Consider the following 9,749-nt stretch of genomic DNA (forward strand, 5'->3'; position numbering starts at 1 on the left):
TGAAGGGTTGGACTCTATTTCCAAGCCGTTCTCATACTCATTCACTGGAAGAGACATTTCCTTCCTTTATAAGAGTAGCTTCTTCTGTGTTGTCTTTTCATTAAGCACTTATTTACTTTTGTACTTTTTATGAACCTATTTCCATATTTTATAAACTCATACTGATTCTGTTAAAAATTTCCTATACTCATGTGAATTAATTTCCAACATACGAATTTCCAACATACCATACTCCAGCTCACCTTATTGAGAAAGACCTGCTATATATGACTTCATTAAAATCATAGATAAAGCTCCCAGGTCTGACTTAGTGAGAACTTCAGTCTAAGAGCATCAGTGTCATTCCTTCCTGGATAAAGATGATCTATCTGTTGGCAACATGGTTCAAGCTGATGTCCCTAGGCCCCCTTGTCCTCAATGCTAAGGGTAGATGTCATGACCTTGTCGTGGTCCAAGGTCTTTCTATTCTGTCTTTCATGCTCTGGCTATAGAGACGAGGCCACACTCTGGACTTCATTAACACGATATCCTAGCCATCTAAACAAATGGTACATGACAGCTAATCTTGAAAAAAGATTTTCCATCTCAATGTTACCTTTTATCTACTTACTATCTGAGTTACCTATAACAAAGATCTCTTCAATTTTAAAGATGCAAGAAGAAAACTGTGCTAGTGGGGCAAGAATGGAAGACACAGGTACTAGGTGTAGTGCTATCACACAAAACTTAGAACGTAATTAATCATCTGATGCCTGTTTAATGATAGACATAGCCTTATTGTGCCCCTTGATTATCAGACACAAGTGCAAAGCCATTTACAGGGTGGAAGGAGGTGGAGGGCTAAGAAGAGGAAGAATTTGTAGCTTTACCCTATCCCTTGCTTGAGAGAATAGCTGTCATTGTTTGCTTCACAATCCCCAATTCTCATCTGACCTTGAGGGAGGGGCTGTATTTTTATTCATTCAGTAAACACTGATGTCAAAACACTTCTTAGAAATGACGGAAATGGCAGTGAATGAGACATACCCCATGCCCTCAAGAAACTCACCATCTGCTCAGAGAGACAGAAAAATAAAGCTGTAAGTGACAACACGGCATAGCAGTGCCACAACAGTGATGTGAACCAAGGGTAGAGGAGCCCCATTCAGGCAGCAGCTCCTGGGCACAGCAGGAAGTTGACACTTGAGCTGGATCTGGAAGGCTGAGTAATTCCTTGCCATTCTGGGTCTGCAGCTGAGCTCGTGTCAGCCCCACATCCACCCTGCAGTGTGGTACCTGGCAGCAGCTGGATCCCCACCATGGAGATCCCACAGACAGCTCTCCAGAAAGAAAAAGAGGGTGAGACGGCTGCCCTGAGCTCGTGGCATTCGGTAGCATTCCAAATCACACTTCCACTAATAGGATGGGCAAGAGGGATTCTCAGAGGCGTTAGAGTGAGGGGGGTGGTATCAGAATCTCTGTGGGAGACGAGTCCTACTTCAGAAACCAGATTCAATATCAGATAATCAAAAACCAGAGGAAATACCTATGTTATCAAAATATACAACATGAAGAAAAAAAATGTGCGATTCTTAATGTTTAACAAAAGAAAGTACCACTATAAAAATGTCGAGGAATGACAGCACAAAATATCAAATTTTCAGGACAAAGTATAGATATATTTTATCCGATTGCTTGTTCAAACTCTACTACCAAGTGAACCGGAGTCTTGATGGAAAGGGAGGGATGATTTGGCACGTCGGACCCTTCAGCATTCAGTAGCGTGACAAGTATAAATGGTTGGGATATGTTTATGCTCTGGATGAGACACAGTCAAAGAACTTCACGAGAGTTATGCTCATGACCGACCCTGCATAATACTTTAAAACAGTACTTTGGGGTCTCCTCTACCCAGTCCTCCAGACCCCTCTTTTGGAGGCCCACCATGCCCCTGAAGGACCTCCCATGGACCCCGCATCTCTCTCCGAGCCCACACCAGTTACCCCTGCGCTGTGGACGTCCTCTTTTATAGAACAAAAGTGTCCTGACCCTCACCTTTGAGGAGTCAGTGTATTTGCATTTCAAGGCAGGTTTTCTGGAACCACTAAAACCTTCCTTCCAAAGCCACACACCCTGCTCAAAGAGCAGGAAATTTCCTTGGGATGATTTTTTTTGACATCTTGTCCTGGGGCTGCTGCCTTCCTGCAGGCTAATCTCTTCCCTGTCCAGTTGAAAGCCAATCCTCATTCTCCTCTCTCTCTCTCTTGCCCAAGAACCCTGCCCTGCCCAGATCCCTTGAGGTGATAGGGGATCCGTGCTCTTAGCTGCTATGGGCTAGAGTGAAAATGAGGGAGAGGGTCCTGGTTCTACCTGAAGCTTACATCAGGAGCCTTGCATTTTATTCTTGTCTCTGCAAGAGGCAGTTTATTGATTAATGGAAATCTATTACAGTTATTAGAGCAAATAAAACACATGCACACACACATAAATCCATCTCTATGCCTCCCAAACCACTGGCTGGTGAAGCGAGTTCTATTTCCAGCCCTGACATCTTGCCCGTTCGTCATTCTCCGTCCTGGCCACATCAAGTTCCATCAGGTTTGAGTTTATTGGCTACGCAATGAAGTTTATGTTGTCATAGAAATTAACCTTGATAGACAGGGATACAGCCAGGGGATCAGGAGAGCTGGGCAGCCTCGTGATGTTGGCATGACTGAGATGTTAGGGTGCCTGGAACCCTCTCCAAGAAAAATCAAAGCTGGCTCTTTGCAGCAGCAAACGAGAGCAACAAGACACTCCCGAGGGATGGGGGCTGGGACGTGATTGTGAGCCATCCAGTTCCCATTCCCCCCAACCCTCCCGGTGCCCCCCTGGTTTCAAAAATCTTTCCTCGAGCCATGGAGGCAGGGTGGGGAGGCCTGAGGTTAATCTGCCCGTCTACAGTTCGTGGTTAGCTTTCGTAGGCTCTTGGCTGTTTGACAACGTTGGATAATAATTCAATATTTCTTACTGAAATACTTGACCTTATTGTTAGTATTTGTGACAAGGGGAATTTAAAGGAGTTGCAAAAAATGCAAGCAAGTGTGGCTGAGAAAGGCCAGGGTATGCCACTGACTAGCGCACAGTTTCTTTTCTGACAACTATAAAATTTAGGTGAAAACAGGTCAACATTGATGTTGGCAAATGGGAAAGCCAGTTCTATTGTTAGCCAATGAGCTTCAGATATAAATGTAAGTCTGGTTCAATCAAAACCACGTTTGGTTTTAGACACTAGTGATGTGCTTTCTATTAAAAAAAAAAGCCTACTTATATAGACACACGAAGTAAAAATATTCTTCAGCCAAAAGGATTCTTTTCTAAGTATCACATCGACTTGTTGGAGTACAAGGACCTTTTCCATTTTCTTTTTAAAATTTGTAGGGGACATGCTCCCAGCATCCTGTCTTCTCTTTATTTTGAACGTGGCCTGGGCTGTTGAAGATGATATTAAGAAAAATTCTGCATTACCTGACATGGGGACTTCCTGGAGACTGCTTGCTGGTGGCAGAGAAAGAAATGAAGTTATAGGAGCCAAATATATAGCACCCCCCAGATCTGGCCCGAGTTTATCATCACTTTTATGGGCCCCTCGTGGTAGTCTCATAAGACACGTTTGGGCTCACAGAGGAGGAAGAAGAGAGAAGTTCAGTCCCTTGCCAAGTCCAAGTCATAGACAGGGTCAGCTAATTTTAGCCTACGGGGTAGCTTGCTGATTTCATTTTCTCTCTGTCCTGGGAGCCTCCAAAGCTCTTGTCCTGCTAGGACGTGAAACCATTGGATAATGTGGGTCCCGCTTCTTCCCCACAGCCTTCCATGAGCACCTCAGGGGACTGAGGCCCAGTCAAATGTGGGCTGGTTAATAGGATTCTAGAAGGATTTACTCTTTCTTGGAAGATCCTTTTTTTTTAAAGAAAAATTGAGGTGAAATTCACATGGCATGAAATTAACCATTTATTAAAGGGAACAATTCAGTAGCATTTAGTACACTCTCCACGTTGTACGACCACTGCATTCCTGTCACTCCCAAACAGACACCTTGCACCCATTAAGCCCTGACTCCCTGTTCCCACCTCTAGATTCTTTTTTAATTTAATTAATTAATTTATTTATTTTCGGCTGCGTTGGGTCTTCGCTGCTGCACGCGGGCTTTCTCTAGTTTCCGCGAGCGGGGGCTACTCTTCGTTGCGGTGCGCGGGCTTCTCTTTGCGGTGGCTTCTCTTGTTGCGGAGCACAGGCTCTAGGCGTGCGGACTCAGCAGTTGTGGCTCATGGGCTCTAGAGCACAGGCTCAGTAGTTGCAGCACACGGGCTTAGGGGGTCCGCTGCGTGTGGGATCTTCGCGGACCAGGGCTCGAACCCGTATCCCCTGCACTGGCAGGCGGATTCTTAACCACTGCGCCACCAGGGAAGTCCCTCTAGATTCATTTTTGAATACAAGTTGGTTAACTGCCTTCCCACAGAGTGTCGTTTTAGGGCTTCACGATTTTATTTTATTTTATTTTTTCTCCAACTTTATAGAGGTATGATTGACAAATAAAAGTTATACATATTTAGGTTGTACAATGTGATTTTTTTTTTTTTTTTTGGCGGTACGCGGGCCTCTCACTGTTGTGGCCTCTCCCGTTGTGGAGCACAGGCTCCGGACGCACAGGCTCAGCGGCCATGGCTCACGGGCCCAGCCGCTCCGCGGCACTTGGGATCCTCCCGGACCGGGGCACGAACCTGTGTCCCCTGCATCGGCAGGCGGACTCTCAACCACTGCGCCACCAGGGAAGCCCAATGTGATTTTTTTAAGATGTACAATGTGATGATTTAATATACATACACATTAGTTACTGCAGAATGAGCTTTAGCAAAATGAGAGAAAATATGAAGATAAAGGACAACATAGAACCCAGGGAAATGAGGTCCAATTCTTGAAAGGAATCCTTTCTTCCTTCCTGCCTGCGTGCCTTACTTATTTCCTTTTCTTCTTTCCTTTCTCATTTTCCTTAAAAAAAAATTTTTTTAAAATTGGAGTGTAGTTCCTTTACAATGTTTTGTTAGTTTCTGTTGTATAACAAAGTGAATCAGCTATATGTACGCATATATACCCTCCCTCTTGGACCTCCCTCCCACCCCCGCATCCTACACATCTAGATCACCACAGAGCACCGAACTGAGCTCCCTATGCTATACAGCAGGTTCCCACTAGCTATCTATGGTAGTGTATATATGTCAACCCTAATCTCCCACCCTCCCCTTCCCCCGCTGCGTCTACATGTCTGTTCTCCACATCTGAGTCTCTGTTCCTGCCCTGCAAATAGGTTCATCTGTACCATTTTTCTAGGTTCCGCATATATGTGTTAATATACGATATTTGTTTTTCTCTTTCTGACTTATTTCACTCTGTATGACAGACTCTAGGTCCATCCACAACTCTACAAATGACCCAATTTTGTTCCTTTTTATGGCTGAGGAATATTCCATTGTATATATGTACCACATCTTCTTTATCCATTCATCTGTTGATGGATGTTTAGGTTGCTTCCATGTCCTGGCTATTGTAAATAGTGCTGCAGTGAACAATGGGGTATGTGTCTTTTTGAATTATGGTTTTCTCAAGATATATGTCCAGCAGTGGGATTGCTGGGTCATATGGTAGTTCTATTTTTAGTTTTTTTAGAGAACCTCCATACTGTTCTCCATAGTGGCTGTAACAATTTACATTCCCACCAACAGTGTGAGGGCTTCACGATTTTAAATAAGGCACGGCTGTATTTCCAGAAAGGACTGAGAGGAGAGAGTAGTTGTTGTGGGGAGGGGTGGAGGCCCTAGGCTGGGATGGGGGGTGGTGGGGTGCAAGAGAGACAGCATCTGGAATCACGTGGTAACCCAGAACCAAAGACTTTCTGAACTAGAGGTGACCATCTGTTGGGATAGCTGCTCTTTCTGAGGCTGATTTTTGGTCTCCTGCTGAGGTGATGATCCCTTTAAAATTCTCAGCATTCTCACTCTCCCGCGTCCTGTCCTGTCTAGGAGGCAGTATATTCCTTTAATTTGTGTTGGCCGGCATCCAAGTCTGGCACCAGGTAGTCCCCAGTCGAGAAGCCGGGAGGTAGTGCAGGCTCACCCAGGTCTAGGAAGGGAGCTCTCCCCGGGATGCTAACTGCAGGCCGTCTCCTTCAATACACATCATCCTGCTAGATAATCATTTTCAAATGGCAAACAATAATAAAAGCTTTCCTCTCTTTTGCTTCCAAGTGTCAACGTATCTACACAGGCTATAGATGTGAGAGAGAGAGAGAGAGAGAGTGCGTGTGTGTGTCTGTGTGTGAACTAAGAAAAAGAAGTTTGGGGAGCATTCCAGTGTGTTGGAAAGGCTGCGAATCACCCTAGGTTGCTTTCCAAACACTCTACGGGTGGCTGACCTGGAGGGTGGATCAGAGATAGAAGAACTAAAGCATCAGGTGACTTTAATTTTTAATCCACATCTGGACGGAGTCCTCCGGGTGTCTCCTGATTTGGGCCCCTTGTGAACCTAGGGCTAGTTTAAAGCTGGGAATGAGACAGGAAGGGGGAGGCCGGGGGCTAGATTTGTCTGCTGAAGATGTGTGATTATGACGCCTGCCTCGGGGTGCACGTATGTTCTGGAGCTACACAGTCTCATGTCTCATTTTGACCCCTCTTCCTGGAGTATCTATTTTCCTTGAACTGGTTAGGGTAGGGTGAAGTTAAGTAATCTAACTGGTAAGTCATTTCAAACATTTTTTATATTAAGATATGGTTGAATAAACTATGGAAGGCAATATAGAATTCATGGGAGTTGGAGAGATAAAACAGGACTCTGGAGAAATTGTCTACTTGTAATGGGTTACTTTGGGCCAAACTCAGGCTGATGTCCCAGAGTTAAGGGTTTGCTCTCCGCAGTCGGGTGGCTGCAGTAGAAATAAATGAGGAGTCCGGTGGGTGTTCAGGGCATTTTCCCAGAGGCCTGTGGAGTAGTTGGATCTTGTAGAATTTCCTCTCCCCACATCCTGTCCTTGCACTCATCCAACTCCATCCCCTCCTACAAACCTTCAGGTCCCCCTCCTCTATGAAGACTTCCTTACCATTCTGACCTAATTGCTCAATGACACCATTATGTCATCTGTACTGTGAGTTTGGTGCTCTCATCCTCTTATACTCTGTTTCGGCTAGCTATGTTTCTGCTTAACCAACTACACCATAATTTAGTGCTTTAGAACAACAGCTGTTTTATTGCTCATGATTCCATGGGTCAGGAATGCAGGCAGGGCTCAGCCGGGCAGTTCTGTAGGGCTACCTTGGGCTTCCTCACGGCATGGCGGTCCCAGGGTAGTCAGAATTCTTCCACAGCCCAGGCTTCTAAGAGGCACAGAAGTGGAAGCTGCACATCTTTTAAGGTCCACCTTGGAAGAGGAGATGGGCAAGGCCATTTCCACTGTGTTCTGTCGGTCAAAGGCAGTCACAGAGGCCAGCCCAGAGTCAAGGGGAGGGGAAGTAGACCCACAGATCTTCATGAGAGGAGAGGCAAAGCCACTCTGCAGCCACACCCTCAGATATCACAGTTCTCAATGATCCCCCTCAGTGCCCATTGCAGTGGGACTTGGTCAGCATTTGGTGATTATTTCAGGATTCAGACATCAGTAACAGGTGTGTGAGAAGAGATCTCGAGCATGAAGCATCCTGCACAGTTAGAACCCTCTTCAGCAAAACACAAGGATAAGTAACATCCTGGCAATGGAGAAGGTGTGTGTTTGTCAGAGAAAGAGGAGTCCCTAGTATTTTGTAAAAACGGTCATTATATGCTTTGTTGAGTCTTGTGATGGACCGAGTATATGCCAAATAACCTAGGGTTGGGGGACTCTTGTTAAGGGGAAGAGAGAAGCTCACGCCCCTTAACAATTCTTCGGGGAAGATCTGGGTGGCAGGATTCTTCTAGACTTGCCCGGGCCACCTGGGGGGCAGTCAGGCTGGAACGGCTGCCCTGGTTGTCACTCAGAGATTCAGCAAGGGTCCAAGAGCCACCCTTCCAGGAAAGCAGAGAAAGAGTCTATTGTTTCTTGCCACTTTAAGTAGCTGATGATAGTATAAAGGAATGTAGTTAGAACCTTCCCTCTTAACTATGGAGGATTAGAACTGACTGAAGAGCCAGACTCTCAGAGCCTCTGAGCACAAGGTGTGGGAACCACTGTGGGACAGAGAGGGGAGGGAGCGTCCCCTGAGGGTGGCCCTGTTGATTCTAGAATTCCATCCCTCCACCTCTCAGCGGCTGAAACCTCCATCCCACTGGGCCTTGGTTTCCTCACAGGCAAAATGGGGACACTGGTTCTTAGGCTTTTGGGTTTTTTTTTTTTGAGGAGTAAATAAAATAATGTAGATAGAGGGCCTAGAGGGCCTAGCATGGTGCTTGCCACAGGGCAAGCACTTAATAAGTATTAACTGCTTTCTCTCCAACATGTTAGAAAATGGACCTTGGAAATCACTGAGTCCAATTTGTGAATAACCAAACTGAGGCCTGGGCTTGTTAACGTGAGCTGCCCAAGGTTAAGCATCATATTGGTGATTCCTCTTCTCAGCCCGGGGCTCCTCCTTCTGTTCCATAGATGTTTGAGTCCCTCTAAGGACACAAAGTATTTGAGTTGAAAGGACACATCGCAACTCAGAATGGCCACTTTTGGCCTTCATTCTCGAGTAGCGTGCTCCATAGGACCCCGAAAAATACGGGGGTGACCAGAAGAGAAAATGCTAGCGAAACAGAAGATAAAAAACCGTCTCCACCACCAGCAAATTTCAACATGAAAATCTTTGAGTAAAGCCATCCACTGAAATCACATTAGTAAGTCTTTGTTCTGCTATTGATTTCTTTATTTAAAAAAATTATTTGACAGATCAGAGTCCAGAATTATACTAAAGCAAAAAAGAAAATGTCTTCTTCTGCCTGCTTCCCCTCTGCCACCAATTCTACTCCAGACGACTCTTATGTAGGTCCAGCTTTGCCTCTTCTTCAATCAACAAGTCCCAGTGGGAACTGCATAGGTCCCCCATCCCACCCTATCCCTGACAGTCAGGGCATTCAGTCTGTGGAATTCAGTTTTCCAGACTCCTGGGTTCTATGAGACATGGTACTTGGGCCCCGTCATCTGTTACTGAACAATAAATCACCCCCAAATATAGTGGTGCAGGAGGATGACATTTAATTACTCTCACAGATTCTGTGGGTCAGGAATTGGAACAGGCTTGTCTCCACTGTAAACAAGTGGCCTCAGCTGGGAAGACTTGAAAGGCTGGGGGCGTCCTCACTCATGTGTTGGGTGCCTGGATTGGGCTGGACAAAGGGTAGTCTGAGCCGGGACTGCCTCCTGGGGGCCCTCTGCATGGCCTGCCCTGTATGGTGCCTCAGGGTCACTGGGTTTCTCCTGTACTTGCTTGAGCTCTGAGAACAGGTGTCCCAGCCGTCCTGGGGGGAGCTGTGTGGCCTTTAATGCCGGAGCCTCAGAATCACACAGTGTCACTTTCACCATATCTATTGGTCCAAGCGGTCACAAGCCCACCCACATTCAAGGAGAAGGGACCCTGTCTCTCAAGGGAGGAGTGTCAGAGGGCTGGCACTCGTGGGGTTAAACCGTCACGGACATATGGTGATTATGAACACTGAACACTGAAAGCCCACCATCTAACAAAGGATTTTGGTGCTGCTTCCAGGGGAGAAAGGCAATCTAAGAGATGAGA

Source organism: Hyperoodon ampullatus (genome assembly GCF_949752795.1).
Source record: "Hyperoodon ampullatus genome assembly, chromosome: 10".
Taxonomy (NCBI): Eukaryota; Metazoa; Chordata; class Mammalia; order Artiodactyla; family Ziphiidae; genus Hyperoodon; species Hyperoodon ampullatus.